This window comes from Chrysemys picta, chromosome 1 (genome assembly GCF_011386835.1).
Source record: "Chrysemys picta bellii isolate R12L10 chromosome 1, ASM1138683v2, whole genome shotgun sequence".
Classification (NCBI taxonomy): Eukaryota; Metazoa; Chordata; order Testudines; family Emydidae; genus Chrysemys; species Chrysemys picta.
Genome location: NC_088791.1, coordinates 244,158,853 through 244,177,489, shown reverse-complemented (window position 1 = coordinate 244,177,489; position 18,637 = coordinate 244,158,853). Strand labels below are relative to the sequence as shown.

At 46.8% G+C, this 18,637-nt stretch overlaps 1 protein-coding gene across 3 annotated transcripts in view; it reads right to left on the bottom strand.

Moving 5' to 3' along the window:
* RASA3 (RAS p21 protein activator 3) overlaps window positions 1-18,637 on the bottom strand; it is a 270,976-nt gene that overhangs the window by 82,923 nt on the left and 169,416 nt on the right. The window contains exon 1 of one of the 3 annotated variants that reach the window (XM_065580990.1): window positions 16,263-16,368. The exons of the other annotated variants lie outside the window; for them this stretch is intronic. The gene's annotated coding sequence lies outside the window, so the exon portion shown is untranslated. Of the gene's footprint in view, window positions 1-16,262; window positions 16,369-18,637 lie in introns of those variants that run through there. 3 annotated transcript variants of the gene reach the window in all.

The following is an 18,637-nucleotide window of genomic DNA, read 5'->3' as shown; positions in this document are numbered from 1 at the left end:
TACCCCTATTATGGGCCAGACCCACTGGACAGAGAGAAATTACTGGTACTTTTGACGTTCCAGGGTACCATATTCTGTGCTGTGACAGCAATTAGAACCTAAAGAATTTTTTTAAAAAGCACATTTAGAATTTATCTGTTGAATGCCTTATTACAGATGCTATTTGGGAGATTCAGCTGTAATTGTACAATTTAATTAATTTTCCAAAAGCCTTCATACTTCATTTTTAGGCAAGGCAGATATTTGGGGCTAGACTGCACTGACAAGTTGTCCCTTCAATTTCTGGTGTTCTTAGAACATAAGAACATAGCATAAGAACAGCCGTACCGGGTCAGACCAAAGGTCTATCTAGCCCAGTATCCTGTCTACCGACAGTGGCTAATGCCAGGTGCCCCAGAGGGAGTGGACCAACAGGCAATGATCAAGTGATCTCTCTCCTGCCATCCATCTCCATCATCTGACAAACAGAGGCTAGGGACACCATTCCTTACCCATCCTGGCTAATAGCCATTAATGGACTTAACCACCATGAATTTATCCAGTTCTCTTTTAAACCCTGTTATAGTCCTAGCCTTCACAACCTTCTCAGGTAAGGAGTTCCACAAGTTGACTGTGCACTGCGTGAAGAACTTCCTTGTATTTGTTTTAAACCTGCTGCCTATCAATTTCATTTGGTGACCCCTAGTTCTTGTATTATGGGAATAAGTAAACAACTTTTCCATATCCACTTTCTCCACATCACTCATGATTTTATATACCTCTATCATATCCCTCCTTAGCCTCCTCTTTTCCAAACTGAAGAGTCCTAGCCTCTTTAATCTCTCCTCATATGGGACCCGTTCTAACCCCCTAGTCATTTTAGTTGCCCTTTTCTGAACCTCTTCTAGTGCCAGTATATCTTTTTTGAGATGAGGAGACCACATCTGTACGCAGTATTCGAGATGTGGGCGTACCATCGATTTATATAAGGGCAATAATATATTCTCAGTCTTATTCTCTATCCCCTTTTTAATGATCCCTAACATCCTGTTTGCTTCTTTGACCGCCTCTGCACACTGCGCGGACATCTTCAGAGAACTATCCACGATGACTCCAAGATCTTTTTCCTGACTTGTTGTAGCTAAATTAGCCCCCATCATATTGTATGTATAGTTGGGGTTATTTTTTCCAACGTGCACTACTTTACATTTATCCACATTAAATTTCATTTGCCATTTTGTTGCCCAATCACTTAGTTTTTTGAGAGCTTTTTGAAGTTCATCACAGTCTGCTTTGGTCTTAACTATCTTCAGCAGTTCAGTATCATCTGCAAACTTCGCCACCTCACTGTTTACCCCTTTCTCCAGAGCATTTATAAATAAGTTGAATAGGATTGGTCCGAGGACTGACCCTTGGGGAACATCACTAGTTACCCCTCTCCATTCTAAGAATTTACCATTAATTCCTACCCTTTGTTCCTGGTCTTTTAACCGGTTCTCAATCCATGAAAGGACCTTCCCTTTTATCCCATGACAACTTACTTTACTTAAGAGCCTTTGGTGAGGGACCTTGTCAAAGGCTTTCTGGAAATCTAAGTACATTATGTCCACTGGATCCCCCTTTTCCACATGTTTGTTGACCCCTTCAAAGGACTCTAATAGATTAGTAAGACATGATTTCACTTTACAGAAACCATGTTGACTATTGCTCAACAGTTTGTTTTTCTATGTGTCGGACAATTTTATTCTTAACTATTGTTTCAACTAGGATATGGATAAAGAACTATTTAATGTGTTTAGGGAAGTTAATACTAATAGGAACTGTGTAATTATGGGGGACTTTAACTTCCCAGATATAGATTGGGGAACAAATGCTAGTAGCAATAATAGGGCTCAGATGTTCCTAGATGTGCTTGCTGATCAATTCCTTCATCAAGTGGTAGCTGAACCGAGGAGGGGGGAGGCCAATTTGGATTTGGTTTTGGTGAGTAGTGAGGACCTCGTTGAGGAAGTGGTTGTAGGGGACAACTTGGGCTCCAGTGATCATGAGCTAATTCGGTTTAAACTAAATGGAAGGAGTAACAGAATTAAATCAAAGACTAGGGTTTATAATTTTAAAAAGGCTAATTTTAACCAACTAAGAGGACTGGTAAGGGAAGTGGATTGGGCAAACATATTAATGGATCTAAAGGCAGAAGAAGCCTGGGATTATTTTAAGTTAAAGCTGCAAGAGCTGTCGGAGGCCTGTATCCCAAAAAAGGGAAAAAGGTTAGTAAGCAAGAGATTTAGACCGAGCTGGATGAGCGACCGTCTCAAAGGGGCGATTAGGAAAAAACAGAAAGCGTACAAAGAGTGGAAGAGGGGAGGGATCAGTAAGGAAACTTACCTTAGTGAGGTCAGAGCATGTAGGGATAGAGTGAGAAAGGCCAAAAGCCGTGTAGAGTTGGTCCTTGCGAGGGGAATTAAAAGCAATAGTAAGAGGTTTTACAGCCATATAAATAGGAAGAAAGCAAAGAAAGAAGAAGTGGGACCGCTGAAGACTATAGCTGGAGAGGAGATTAAGGATAATCTAGGCATGGCACAATATCTAAATGAATATTTTGCATCGGTGTTCAATGAGGCCAATGAAGGGATTAGGAATATTAGCAGCGTGACAGAGGGGAATACAGGAGGGAGGATTACAGTATCCGAGGTAGAAACCAAACTTGAACACCTTAATGGGACTAAGTCGGGCGGACAGGATGATCTTCATCCGAGAATATTGAAGGAATTGGCGCGAGAAATAGCAGGCCCCTTATCGATAATTTTTAATGAATCTGTAAACTCGGGGGTTGTTCCATTAGATTGGAGAATAGCTAATGTGGTTCCTATTTTCAAGAGAGGGGAAAAAAATGACCCGGGTAACTACAGGCGTGTTAGTTTAACATCTGTAGTGTGCAAGGTCCTGGAGAAAATTCTGAAGGAGAAAGTAGTTGAGGGCCTTGAGGTCAATGGCAATTGTGACAAATTACAACATGGTTTTACCAAAGGCAGATCGTGCCAAACCAATCTGATCTCCTTCTTCGAGAAAGTAACGGACTTATTAGATAAGGGAAATGCGGTGGACCTAATATACCTTGATTTCAGTAAAGCGTTTGATACTGTACTGCACGAGGAATTGCTGGTTAAACTGGAAAAGATGGGGATTGATATGAAAATCCAGAGGTGGATAAGGAACTGGTTAATGGGGAGACTGCAGAGGGTCGTATTGAAGGGTGAACTGTCAGGTTGGAGGGAGGTCACCAGTGGAGTTCCTCAAGGTTCGGTTTTGGGACCCATTTTGTTTAATCTATTTATTACTGACCTCGGAACCGATTGTAGGAGTGGGCTGATAAAGTTTGCGGATGACACAAAGCTGGGAGGTATTGCCAATTCGGAGGAGGATAGGGATATTCTGCAGGGAGACTTGAATGACCTTGTGAATTGGAGTATCAGAAATAGGATGAAATTTAATAGTGAAAAGTGTAAGGTGATGCATTTAGGGATGACTAACAACAATTTTAGTTACAAGCTGGGGACGCATCGGTTAGAAGTAACGGAGGAGGAGAAAGACCTCGGGGTCCTGGTAGACCGCAGGATGACTATGAGTCGATAATGTGACATGGCGGTGAAAAAAGTCAATGCGGTCTTGGGATGCATTAGGCGAGGTATATCTAGTAGGGATAAGGAGGTGCTGCGTCCGTTGTACAAGGCACTGGTGAGACCTCATTTGGAGTACTGTGTGCAGTTCTGGTCTCCCATGTTTAAAAAAGATGAACTCAAACTGGAACGGGTACAGAGAAGGGCCACTAGGATGATCAGAGGAATGAAAAACCTGTCGTATGAAAGGAGACTAGAGGAGCTCGGGTTGTTTAGCCTGACCAAACGAAGGCTGAGGGGGGATATGATTGCTCTCTTTAAATATATCAGAGGGATAAATACCAGGGAGGGAGAGGAATTATTCCAGCTCAGTACTAATGTGGACACGAGAACTAATGGATATAAACTGGCCGTGGGGAAGTTTAGGCTTGAAATTAGACGAAGGTTTCTGACCGTCAGAGGGGTGAAATATTGGAACAGCCTTCTGAGGGAAACAGTGGGGGCGAAGGACCTGTCTGGTTTTAAGATTAAGCTAGATAAGTTTATGGAGGGAATGGTTTAATGGGATAACATGACTTTAGTCAAAGGAACAGCGTGCCATGGCAGGTAAATAGTATAATGGCTAATGAGGGTCAGGCTGGAGAATCTTGCCTACGTGCTCGGGGTTTTACTGATCGCCATATTTGGGGTCGGGAAGGAATTTTCCTCCAAGGTAGATTGGCAGAGGCCCTGGAGGTTTTTCGCCTTCCTCCGCAGCATGGGGCAGGGATCGCTAGCAGGAGGATTCTCTGCTAATTGAAGTCTCTAAGCCACAGGATTTGGGGACTTCAACAGCAGAGTCAAGGGAAAGGGTAGGGACGGCTTTGTGGCCTGCATCATGCGGGAGGTCAGACCAGATGATCATAATGGTCCCTTCTGACCTTAAAGTCTATGAGTCTATGACTCTATGAGACTAATTTGCCCAGTACCGACATTAGACTTACCAGTCTGTAATTGCCGGGATCACCTCTAGAGCCCTTTTTAAATATTGGCGTTACATTAGCTAACTTCCAGTCATTGGGTATAGAAGCCGATTTAAAGGACAGGTTACAAACCTTAGTTAATAGTTCCGCAACTTCACATTTGAGTTCTTTCAGAACTCTTGGGTGAATGCCATCTGGCCCCAGTGACTTGTTACTGTTAAGTTTATCAATTAATTCCAAAACCTCCTCTAGTGACACTTCAATCTGTGACAGTTCCTCAGATTTGTCACCTACAAAAGCCGGCTCAGGTTTAGGAATCTCCCTAACATCCTCAGCCGTGAAGACTGAAGCAAAGAATCCATTTAGTTTCTCCGCAATGACTTTATCGTCTTTAAGCGCTCCTTTTTGTATCTTGATCATCCAGGGGCCCCACTGGTTGTTTAGCAGGCTTCCTGCTTCTGATATACTTAAAAAACATTTTGTTATTACCTTTGGAGTTTTTGGCTAGTCGTTCTTCAAACTCCTCTTTGGCTTTTCTTATTACATTCTTGCACTTAATTTGGCAGCGTTTATGCTCCTTTCTATTTGCCTCACTAGGATTTTACTTCCACTTTTTAAGCAGAAACTTCCACTTAATAAAATATAATGGAAGGCACTTTATAAATATCGTTGACCACAGAAACTTGGCTCACTATAGGGATCTAAACTATTTTTGTCTGCATGTCTTCTTTCCCAAACTTTGGTGCCTGGCAGTGGAAACAAACTAGTTAAGCAGAGAGTTGCTCAGGGGTCACCCACATGCAGCTCCCTCTTCTGAGAAAAACAGTTAAATCAATTCAGCTGTGCGAGTGAGAGAAAACTAGGGAAGAGACAAAGGGGGCAAACTCCTTCCTGACTTTCAGAATATCAGAAGAGAGCCACTGATACAGTGTTTTGTCCAGAACTCAGGCACGAGAGCTCCACAAAGAAACAAAGAGCATCTCTAGTATGGACAGGAAAATGATTGATATTCGAACATTCCATTTTGTTTTCAGAATTCCCATAATTAGCACTGCCACCGCCATCAGAGACTTTGAAACTGGACCATAGTTTACCATAGGTGTGCAACCATAGCCAAACATTTTCTCCTGTTGGAGCTCACCAGCCTGAGATAACAGTCTGTCTTGGACGGGTCATTTGATTAGATGAGGACTCCGCTTCCAGTCCCTAGCTATTTCATAGCTGAGCTGCACCAACAAAATAAAATATTGGGGCATAATTTGGGATGCACAAGAGGTCTTACTATATAGCCTACATCATATACAACAGGTCTGTAACATAACAAATCCAGCCTGTTGAGGGTGCAGGCACACAAGCTGTAACACACTTCATTATGGAATTAGAGATGCTGGGCATCTTGCAGAGGTCTGGTTGGTCTCCAAATGTACAATTTAATAGATAAGAATAAGATGTTTCCCAATTGCTAAGAAACTGCAAAACATCTTCAAATGGCACGATGTTAGCTTTCCTGTTTCTCTTAAGGAAGAGGAATAGCACCTCAACACATTCAGATCCTGCCAATGGATGTGTTTTCCCTTTAGTTAAATATTTTTACATGGTACTGTGATGAATTGGGCATAAGTCTATACAATTTATGAAATCTGCGCAAGATTATGAACCTTTGCACCTGTCAGGCTACAAACTCCATTTGGAACGTGCAGACTTTTGCCTTCTCTCTCTCTCTGGTCTGTATGGTCTCCATGGCTGGTGGCAAAAGAACAATAATGACTCTTGAACACCCAATCGTTGGAAATCTATTCACTGTAGACAAAAGATTGGTCCTTGTCCAGAAAAACAGGGTAAGCAGGGGGAAGTCCACTTGGCAACAAAGTCAACTGACAGAGTTTGTGCTCATATGGAGTAAATGGCAAGGGTGCCACCTGACACATGGGGGTTAAAGGTTTTAAAAGGGCAGAGGCCAGTCTGCTCTGGGGTCCATTTTCTCCAGTACACGAGGGAGAGATCATTCACCATGTGACACCCTGCCTCCCTATCTTTCTGGACTCAAGATGGTTACCCAAGAGCTCACAAGATAACAGTGAGATAGAAAATGAGGGATATTGCAGTTTCAGATACTTATTGTTTTGTATGATCTGTACTTAAGAGCACAAAGGTGTTAAGACTGGGTAAAGTGTGTGTTTTGACTGCTTCACAACTACCATGTGCCCCATATAGAGAGTTAAACTGTAACCAGAAGCGCCACACCCTTGGTGGAGCTCTGGGAAAGGGGCATGTTTAAGTACCAGGGAATCTGAAGGGTGAAGCGCTGCGTCCAGACAGGCTAGTGTCTGGACAGGAGGTTCTGACACTTGGAGGGGTGCCAGATAGGTCTACACTATGTGAGTGTCCCTAGAGACCCCAAGATTAGGGCAGTGGCTGGACTCCGTTCAGGCTCCAGGAGCTTGAAACACCCTCGGATTTCAGAGCATCAGAAGCTTGGAGTCCCCTCACAGCAGCACTGGTGGACAGTTAGGAAGGGGCTCTCCCTAGGATAATGGACAGGTACGTAATGAGGACTTTAGCACCTGGTTTTCATTTCCAAGACAGAGCATTCTTCAGACATAAAATTCAAGTATACTATTTTGAAACAATGGAAATTTCTTATCAAGAACAGGTGCTCCTCATTACACACCATGCTTCAGTCTAGCTTGTAAAAAGTAAAAAAATAAACCAGAAAAATAAAATTAAAAAAGGAGAGATCTATAGTCTTGCTGTTCAGTGCTTAGAAATTTGAGTACAAATCTGGACAGACAGAAGTCTTGTCACAATGAAAGATCTGGTCACTAACTGGTTCTATTTACCTGGTTCTCTTACACAAGCTAGTTCTGTGAAATTTACGCTTGGTGAGCATATAACTCAGAGTCATCTGCAACTGCATCAAAACATATTTCTTATCTCTTCAAATCAACTAAAAGAGAGCCACTTTTGAGAGATGAAAGGGTCACACCCATTTATTTCCGGTGCGGTGGAAAGAAAGTTAATATAAAACTGGAAACAGCTTCTTCTTCTTTTAATTTTTGAATAGCCTGCGGTTGCAATATATTGCACATGCAGGCATTGTGACACTTGCCAATGATTAACTTTACTGAACTTATTTACATGCACCTAGCAAAGAGAACAGGAGTACTTGTGGCACCTTAGAGACTAACAAATTTATTAGAGCATAAGCTTTCGTGGACTACAGCCCAATTCTTCGGATGCACGAAAGCTTATGCTCTAATAAATTTGTTAGTCTCTAAGGTGCCACAAGTACGCCTGTTCTTTTTGCGGATACAGACTAATACGGCTGCTACTCTGAAACCTAGCAAAGAGAGGAGTTGAGCATAATGAATGCAGACGCTGCACAATGCGTTCGTTATATTTGAAACTAGCAATGTCTAACACAGCAGATAATTCTATTCATCATTTGAACAATACTATTATACACAATCTTTTTTCAAATCAGTTTACTAGCCTCTGTTATCCTCAACTTCCACCCCAGAGGCCTAAAGAACCTTATCTCATAAATCAGAGCCATAAAACCTTAATCCAAGCAATCTAATTTGCATATGTAAGAGAAGGTTACTTACCATAACTGGAGGTTCTTCGATATGTGTGGTCCCTATCTGGATTCCAAATGTGGGTACGCATGTGCGCCATGCGTCAGAACTGTTCATAGTAGTGTCCATTGACCTGCACGTGCGTCATATGTTGACCATGTGGTGCGTCTGAGGCTCTAAGAGGCTGTAAGAGGCTCCATCCTCTCTGCTCCGGGCTCCTCTGCTTCCTGATAAGAGGGAACTGGAGCGTGAGATTGGAATCCAGATAGGGACCATGGATCTCAAAGAACCTCCAGTTACGGTAAGTAACCTTCTTTTCTTCTTCGAGTGATGGTCACTATGTGGATTCCAAACGGAGGTGGGCGCGAGGTCTTACCAGAAGAGACAGTCTGAAGGACGGCCTGGCTGACAGAAGCATCCAACGCCGAGGCGGGGGTGATGGTGTAATGGGTGGAAAAGGTGTGAACAGAAGCCCAAGTGGCTGTCTTACAAATGTCATTCTAGGGAACATCTGCCAGAAAGGCCGATATTGCAGTATATGCCCGGGCAGAGTGGGCCGTTACTCTGAGAGCGGGGGGTGACTTAGGAGACCATATAGCAGTCCATGATGCAATGGGTGATCGACTTGGAGAGTCACTGTGAAGAGAGGGCACGACCCCGGCAGCACTTCACGATGGCGATGAAGAGAAGATGTTCAGAAGGCGCAGGTGCACTGGAGATAAAAAGCCAATGCCCAGCGAACATTGAGAGCCTGGAATGCATGCTCACTGGGAGAGGTGTATGGTTTAGCGTAAAAGATCAGGAGGTGCATGCACTAGTTAAGGTGAAACGGGGAGGCCACCTTGGGTAGGAACTTGGGATAGAGGTGGAGGGACATCTTGTCTCTGTGGAAGATGGTGAATCTGCCATCATGGCTGCAAGTTCGCTAACTCACCATGCAGAGGTAATGGCCACAAGAAAGATCACTTTATGGAGAGGTGGGCGAGGGAGCAGATTGCCAGGTGTTCAAAGGTTGGCTTAGTGAGGGCAGAGAGAACAAGGTTGAGGTCCCAGGAGCGGGTAGATTTATGCACAGTGGGGAAAGCGTTGAGAAGGCCACAGAGGATGTGGGAGGTGGTTGGGTGCGTGAAGACATAGGAGCCATCCACAGGGGGAAGAAAAACGCTAATAGTCATCAGGTGCACATGGATGGAGGAGTGGGAGAGGCCCAACTGGCAGAGGTGGTCTAGGAGAACAGGAGTAGAAGTGGAGTCGATGGAGTGATGGTGATGGCGTGCCCACATAGTGAAACAATGCCACTTGGCCTGATAACAGGCCTGAGTGGATGGGCATCGGCTCTGTGTAAGGAGGTCATGGATGGGGGCAGAGCAGGAGTCATCTATGCATGAACTCCATCCAAATACCAGGCTGTGAGATGGAGAGGGCCCAGGCTGGGGTGACGCAGGCAGCTGCGTGCTTACATGAGGAGATTCGGGAGGACCAGAAGACAGACTGGTGGGTGAACAGAGAGGTGAAGGAGATCTGTGTACCAATACTGGCGAGGCCAGGAGAGGGCAATTAGAATGAGCATTGCCCGGTCACAGCAGACCTTGTGCAGGACTTGGGGAAGCAAAGGGACAGATGGAAAGGCATAACAGAGGTCGGTGATCCATGGGAGGAGGGCCCGGGCTGAGAGCACCCCTGGAGAAAAAGAGGGGAAGTTTGTAGTTATCCAGGGTCGAAAAGAAGTCCCAGTGCAGCATTCCCTGGAAGAGATAGCAGAGAGTGGGGTCGTGGAGTTCCCACTCTTGGCTGACATGGAAGGAACGGCCGAGAATGTCTGCCAAGGAGTCACTGGTGCCTGGGAGGTGAACAACATGCACAGTGATCCTGTCCTGGAGGTACCAAGTCTCCTTGCATAGGGAGGAGGATCTGGCTCCACCCTGCTTGTTGATATAGACAACCACAGTCATGTTGTTGGACAGTAACTGAACATGCTGCAATTGGAGGAAGAGTAGGAGACCTCGGCAGGGAAGACAGACAGCGCAGAGTTCTAGGATGCTGATGTGCATCTACGCCTCCCTAAGCGACTAGAGGCCCTGAGCTGTGTGACCGTCCAGATGAGCGCCCCAGCCAATGAGTGAGGCATCCATGGTGAGGGTGGTATGGGGTAGGGGTGTATGTGAAAGGGACGCTGGCTAAGACCGCTGATGGGCTGCACAACCAGGTGAGAGGCGAGGACAGAGAAAGGGATCAAGATTGGTTTGCCGAGGCTGTCTGACTGAGTGAGGATTGTAGACAGAGTGGAGCCACAGTTGAAGGCAACGCATATAGAGGCAGGCATATGGCGTGATGGAGGTGCAGGCCGCCATATGGCCAAGGAAGGAGAGGCACTGACGGACTCAGGTGTGTGGACAACGATGAAGCCACGCAACAAGAACGGTGAGAGCAGCGAAAGGGTCTGAGGGAAGAAAGGCTTGGGCTGCAACAGAGTTCAGGTGAGCCTCTATGAAAGCAAGCATGCGAGTAGGGGTGAGGACCGATTTTTCTTCGTTGATACAGATCCCCAAGGTGTCAAGGAGCGTGCATAGGGTCCACATGGTGGTGAGAAGGTGGGCTCAGGATGGTGACCCAAGGAGCCAGTCGTCCAGATAGGGAAACACAGAGCGATCCAGGTGACGCATGTGGGCTGCCACAACAGTGAAAACCTTCGTAAAGACACAGGGGACGGTGGCAATCCCAAAAGGGAGGACCCAGAATTAGTAGTGTGAAGAGCCCACCATGAAGCCAAGGAATTTGCCATGAGCAGGGTGGCTGTCCACATGGAAATAAGGATATGAAGGATATCCTTCATATCGAGAGCCGCGGACCAGGACGCAGGGGGAAGTGACTGGATGATGATGGGGAGCGTGACCATCCGGAAGCAGAATCTGTGGATGAATTTGTTCAGCAACTGAAGATCCAAAATGGGATAGAGACCTCCTCCCTTTTTTGGTACAAGGAAGTAAGGGGAGTAGAAACCACGGCCGTGGTAGTGCTGTGGAACAGGTTGTATGGCACCCTTGTGGAGGAGGGCACACGATTCCTCTTGAAGAAGATGGTATTGGGAGGGACCTCCCGAAAGCTCCATGGGACGATAATGGGGAGAGAAGGAGAGAAATTCTATGAGGTAGTCCTGATGAACAATGTCCAGCACCCAGTGATCTGAGGTAATCACATGTGCGAAAAGAGCAAGATGACACCTGAAAAACAATTGGAGTGGGGGTTGGGAGGAGGATTCACGAGTCTCGGGGAAACAGTCAAAAGGACTGTTTAGAGGATGGTTGTGGGACAGCAGAAGCAGCACAGGCAGCAGGCTGGTGATACTGAGAAGGTTCTGGGGGACACTGAGGATATGGCTGATAGGTGGCACAAGGGCGGGATCTGAAGGATGATCTCTGCTGCCTGTGGGTTGCGGCTGAGGCTATATACCCAATAATGGGAGGATGGCATGAGAGTCATTAAGGGAGGATGGGGACTCATCAGTCTTGTCTCTACACAGTTTGCTGTTATGGAAGGGGAAGTTCTCAAGCGTAGTCTGAACCACCTTCAGAAATCTGCTAGATTGTAGCCAGGAATCATGGCAGAGGACAACTCCCGAGGCCAGAAAGCAGGATGCAGTATCAGCAGCATCAACCACCGCCTGGAGAGTCACCTGGGCAACCAACTTGCCTTCATCCAGAAACTGGTGGAAGTCCTGCTGCTTCTCCAGAAGGAGGAAGGCTTTGAAGTCTGTGAACCTCAAGTACAAGAGAAAGTCGCACGTGGCCAGGATGGCCTGGTAGCTTTCAATTTGGAATTGGAGGCCCGGAGAAGAGTAGGTCTTGTGGTCTAGCAGGTCTAACTTCTTGGTGGCACGATTGGGGAGAGGACGGGGAAGTAGATTTAAAATGCTGCTGTCTGGTGTGTTCAATCACCATGTGGACTACAAGAGAGTTAGGAGGCGGTGGGTAAAAAGGAAGTCAGTCCTTTTGGAGGGGACGAAATAATGACGTTCTGCCCACTTGAGAGTAGGGCACAAGAAGCCAGGGTATGCCAGACTGTCTGGGCTGGTTGTAAAATGGCCTCATGAATAGGCAGGGTGCTGCAGGAAGGTCCGGGGGGGTTGCAGTTTGTCCAGGAACTGGTTCTGGGGGGTCCTGTATGTTCTCCACAGTCAGGTTGAGGGCCATAGCCATGCAATGAAGGAGATGGTCATCGGGGCGGGGGGGAGGCAGGAGGGCAGAATAAGCACATTATCTGGGGAGGAGGTGGTGCAAGTAGGGACCGGAGAGTCTGATGGTACTGCCAGTGCCGGAATTCCTGGGGCTCCACACAGATGGAGGGAGGGACGTTGTGTGTAGGGGACAGCTGGTGGTGAGGGTGTGGTTGTTCCCCACGGTCATGGTAGGGGTCACAAGTGCCCAGTAGGGCCAAGCATAGGGTTTGCCGGGCATCGGCAGTGCCCACAGGTAGTGGTATCACAGGTAGAGTGGTTGATATGGATGGTGCCGTGGCTCAGGATAAGACCACGCGTGCAAAAAGGTAGAATCCAGTTCAGAGGACCACTCAGAAGCAGAAGAGGGGTTTGGGGGGGCAGAGCCATCGGGACAGCTGGAGCTGGCGGTGTGGGGTGAACCGAAGGTGGACAGTCCAGGAGCAAGAGAGGTTCCTCCGTGGAAGGGCCTGGTGGGGAGAGGCAGAGCAGAACAGGAGTCTGAAGGAGAAGCGGTTCATCCATGGGAGACGGCAGTCTGGGAGCGAGCGGAGGCCCGGAGCGTGGAGGGGAGCCATCATGCGGTAACAATAGTTCAGCCGTCAGCGTGAGAGGGGACTGGCATCCCAGTGTATGCAGGATTGGATGTGCAAGTCCAGACAGTCCTGGAGTAGTGGACGGAGCCAGAGTGGACGGCAGTGGACCAGTCATTGCAGCCAGTAGCAGGACCGATGGAGCACTGTGCTTCGACTTATGGTCTGAGCTGGATTTCTTCGATGCTGGAGCATCCGGATCAATGCGTGACTTCTCATGTGACCAAGTATAGCTCAGAGAGGCAACACTGCGTTTAGAGACAGTCCTCGTCGGGGAACCGCCTTTATGCCCATGGTTGTGCATCTTATGAGCACAATGGGTCTTGCTCAGTTGTGGTGGTGCCGTCACTGCCAGCTGGGAAGGACCAAGATAGGTGCACACCGCTGGCGTGGAGCATTGGGCCGTCGAATCCACAGGCTCCAGATCCAGTTGTGCACATGGGCACATTGCCTCCTCCATGAGGTACCTGCGGAGGCAAAGTTCCCTGGCTTCACGAGTTCAAGCCGGAAAGGAGCGGCAGATGAAGCAGTGGGAGGCAATATGGGCTTTACCCAAGCAGTAGAGACAACATTGGTGCTCGTCACTCACAGAGAAGGAGCGTGGGCACAAGGGACAGTATTTGAAGCCAGCTTGCTCGGGCATAGTCCTCGGGCTGGAGAAGGAGTCGCTGCAAGGGGAGAAGTCCAACAAAGATAACCTACCTAACTAAGAATTAACAGACAACTATATACAACTAGAGAAAAAACTATGTACAATGAACGAAGAACAGTTCTCTTAGCAAACTAAGAGCACGGGGAACCGGGATTCCGACTCTGGCCACACAGTGGTAAGAAGAAACTGGAGTGGTGTTGACCCACACAGCCTCTTAAAGCCTTGGACGTACCACACGGTTGATGCATAACGCACGTGCAGTTCAACAGACATTACTATGAACAGTTCTGGCTCCGGTGCATGGCGCCCATGTGTATCCACATTTGGAATCCACATAGGGACCATTACGCGAAGAAGAAATTATTTGCACATGCAAATTTCAAAAACATTGTTTTACACAGACTAGCAGCTTCCTTGAGAGATAGATATTGGACAGACTGTCACACATGCAGTATTGTGGAGACCTGGACAAAAAATATAATACAGAATAGCTCATTGCCAGCTCCGATTTGGGATGTGCTTCTGTTTAATGTTAAAACACAGCTGAGGCTATCAGAGCTATTTCAGAAACTGTGGAAGAAAATCAGCTCACTGGATTAGCACTACTAGCAGTGCATCGCAGTCAGCCTATCTCAGTAGAGAATGTGATCAACATCCTTGCAGTCACACCCGGACACCTAGATTTTGTACTTTAATATTCTGTGTAACATGTACTGATATAGACTTTTAACCCCATACACCTCTGTTACTTGGTAGGTAACTTGGGCCCCTCCTTAGGAAAATTCTGGTTGCACCCTCTGTGATTTTTGGAAGGACTTTCTAAATGTCAAGCTCATGCACGCTACACCCTATGCATTGCTAGCTCCACAATCCCCAGCTATTGTAATACAGAGAAACAGTTTTTCAGAGAATGATGGCCCAGCTTTTTCATCCAGAAGACAGAACCAGTGCATGAAGCAGGGCAGCAGTGAAGTGCTGATCAGACAGTGGTTGTTTATTAGATGGACTGCTGCATTTTGTGTTGGCTGTTGCTTCTTGGTGGACATCACCTTCAGTCCCAAGCTCAGTGAATTGCAAAAGCCTCTGGAGGCAATGAATGCATGGAGCACCATCACAAAGTCCAGATTCAACAGGAAGCAGCACAGCTTCCCGGTCACTGTCATTATCTGGCTCTTCAGGCACAACAAAGAGCCCAGCAAAACCCTACAACTGCATGTTACCATGACAAATGGAATTCAGCAACCCTCAATTGAGGGCGTTGGTATAGCTTTGGAAAATTCTTCAGAATGTTTCCTTCTTATTAACATTAATACAGTCTTGCCTATGTATTGCTTCACATAATTTTTCTTCATCCTGTTGCTGCTCTCAGGCACGGAGATATGGGGATCATCACACTGCCTACACTAGATGTGAAACTAGCTATTTCCCACACTGGAGTTCATAATGTCCCACATAATCCCCCTAAAGGTAAGGATTAGGAATAGATGTTTAAAGGAAAAGAGAAGATGGGGTCTTCAAGGACTCCGTAATTGAGCTCTCTCAAGGAAGAGCAACTGCCCACCATCATGGCTCTGAGAGAAGTGAGCTAAGTTATCTCAGTGCAATTCTGCTCACTCCGCCAGGTCACTCAACAGATCCTCATAATGATCTGAGTTGAAAGCTGCATTACTAGCATGATTAGATGTCCATTGTCCAGGGACAAAGACAACTCTGGAGTTTATTTCCACTGGTTTGCTTTAGTACTCTGAACTTACAAAGGAGCACTTTAGAAACACAAGTTAGTACCCAGCTCCACCATGAATTAATTAGGCAAATATTTCCACAAGTCTTAACCCTAATCTATTAGGCAACAGGGCTACCTAGGCAAGTCATGTAGACCAAACACTTAAGCAGCATCCACTAACTTTGCTATATAAAATTGGAAAGACATGTTAAGGCCACTGACTGACAGAGGTGGGACTAGGACTCAGGAGTTCTTGGCACCTAGCCCTGTGCTTAATCCACTAGATTTTATGGTTCTGAGGACCACTGCCAGAATATTTAAGTGCTAGTTCGCACACTAAAGGGGCTTCTTGTTTGCACACTACAGGGCTGGGTTTTTTTTGCACGTTTCAGTGTGAATAATTATCAGCCACTTTCGAGAACAGTTTTGAGGAGAGAGAGACACAAAGGAAAATGAATTGATTAAACATTTTACACATTTTTCACCAGTTTTGTTAAACATATTCCACACTTCATCTTCTCCCCTAACAAATGTATAAAATTCATTTTCAAAAAAGAGGTACAGCTGAGACACCTACCACAAGTACAAATCAGCCTTTGTTTTACTCCTTTTGTTGGATTACCTTCTCCTTACATAGCAGTCCTCACAGAGTATTTCCAAGTCTGCCCACCATTATAGCGGGGAACATAAAAATCTCTTGTAATATATTCTAACAAACCTTACATGAGAAGTTTAAGCAACAGGGTGAAATTGTCCAAATGCTACTGATATTTCTACTAGTTGTAATAACTGCTTATCACAGAAGCCAGAAACAGCTTTTAACCATTTTTTTATAAAGATACAAACAGAGGAAGTGATAAGCAGTACAAAAAAAATCACAAACAGTACATGCTTTCCAGCTAATATTATGCTCTCACTATCCTCAAACTAGAATATTTCACAAACCTTTGCTTTATTAGCTCAGAACTTCAGTAACAAATGATCGGTTTTCTCCTAGAGAGTCTCCTTGGTCTAATATAGTTCCCACAGGCAAACTGCATGTCAATATTACAGCAAAATCAACATGGCTGAGTACTATGCAAATATTGGTTCATGTCAGCTGATAAATTATAAGGGAAAGTTTTCATATCCTGCAGGAAATAAACACTAATACAATCCATTGTTTTAAAACTACTGCCACAAGAGCCTTCTAGGTGAGAAGAAGAAGAGAGAAGCGAGAGTAAACAAAATAGATTTCAATGCCCTTAAAAGCCTTTCTGTGATGTAGACACACAAAGGATCAATATTTTACCAGAGAACGTTACAGACTGAACTGGAACAGCAATTACGACAATGCCGCCATATCATGCTCATAATTGTAGGATACCCAACTTTGTTTTTTTGGAATAAGCAAAACTACATATATTTTAAAGTACAGTGTAAGTATGCTTCACTGCATAGTACATACACATAAAACACATGTCTACAGAATCAGTGATGAGCTGCCAAAATCTTAGGAACCGGTTCCCTACCGGGTCTTCGGCGGCACGGTGGCAGCGGGTCCTTCAGTGCCGGAGCGAGTGAAGGACCCGCTGCCGAAGTGCCACTGAAGACCCGGTAGGGAACTGCCTGGTGAGTACAAGCCGCACCCGCCTCCCAAAACAGCCTATCCCTCCCACATCCGACCTCCACCCATGTCCTGCCCCCGACTGCCCCCCTCAGAACCCGCAACCCATCAACCCCCTCCGCTCCTTGTCCCCTGACCACTCCTTCCCGAGACCTCCCACCCTAACTGCCTCCCAGGACCCCACCCTCTACCCAACTCACCCTGCTCCCTGTCCCCTGATTGCCCCGACCCCATCCACCACCACCCCGACAGACCCCCAGAACTCCCGCCTACCCAACCCTCCCCCGTACCCTGACCGCCCCCCCAGAACCTCTGCCCCATTCAACCCCCCCGTGCCCGGGACTTACTGCCCCTTATCCAACCCCCCCGGCCCCAGCCCCTTACCGTGCCGCTTACTCCCGCCTCCCCCCTCTCTCGGAGCCTCAGTGCGCGGCGTCCAGGAGCAGCCCTGGACAGCGCTGCAGTGGCGTGGTGGCTCCACCGGGGCCTGAGCTCCCGCCACTCGGCCCGGAGCTCGCAGCTCCACCCCGGCATTACCACGCGGCTCTGAGCGGGGTAAGTGGCATGGTAAGAGGCCAGGGCCAGGGGGTTGGATAAGGGGCAGGGAGTCCTGGGGACAGGGAGCGGGGGGGTGGGGGTTGGATGGGGCAGAGGTTCTGGGAGGCGGTCAGGGGATGGGGAACGGGGGGGTTGGATGGGGGGAAGCTCACAGCCCCCTACCCCCCCCACCTTGCCAGCGGCTGCTCAAAGCGGCAGGTCTGGGGAGCTGAACTGAGCTGCCGGCGACTCGTCATGCTGCGGCTCTGGGGGAGGGGCCAGGGGAGGTCCCAGGGGAGGGGCCAGGGGAGGTCCCAGCTGGGACTTCTGGGAGCTCAGGTGGGGGACAGGACAGTCCCACGGGCTGGATGTGGCCTGCGGACCGGTGTTGTTTGCCCACCGGCCCGGCCCACCGGCGTCTAATTTTAGCAACTGGTTCTTGTGAACCGGTGCGAACCGGCTCGTGCTCACCATTGTACAGAATATGTCTTATACACAGTATACACATTCATTTTCCTGTACACCGTGTGCACGCACACACATGCAGATCAAAAGGCCAATGTATGCCAAAAGCGATACCACGCTGTGGTATCTGAGTAGCATTTCCCCATTCCATGCATAGGAAAACACTGCACTGTACTCAGACCGCAGTGTCTGGGGACTCCTACGCTAATATTCATTGTTAGAAGGTGACCTACAATATTCAATTCTTATTTAAGGAAAATATTGTTATTTTAAAAATGGAATCTGGTTCAAAAGAGGCCTAGTAGACACAAAAAGGAGCCATTAGAAAGGTGTCCCTGAAATCTACAGTTGCCTGGATATCAAAGAAGTTAGAGGGATAACTTGATTCTTGTTTCTTTTTAAAAATTTTATAAAAGATTCCAGTTTCTGATAGAGCACTCTCTAAATAGCGTGCTTTCCCCCTCCCCACACAAACTTCTCAATACATTTTATAATGTATTTTCTGCTCCTTGTTGACATTAAGAGTTTTCCCAGGCAACAGAGAGTATGACTAAATAGGAGATCAGTGTAACTGACAACATGTGGAAAGCTGTCAAATGCACAAAGTAAGCTGAAAATACACAATTTTTTTTTGATAACTTTCCATTTATTAAAGGCAAGGCTGACAGCACCACCTATTATTAAGGTTGCCACCTTTCTAAGATCCAGCACA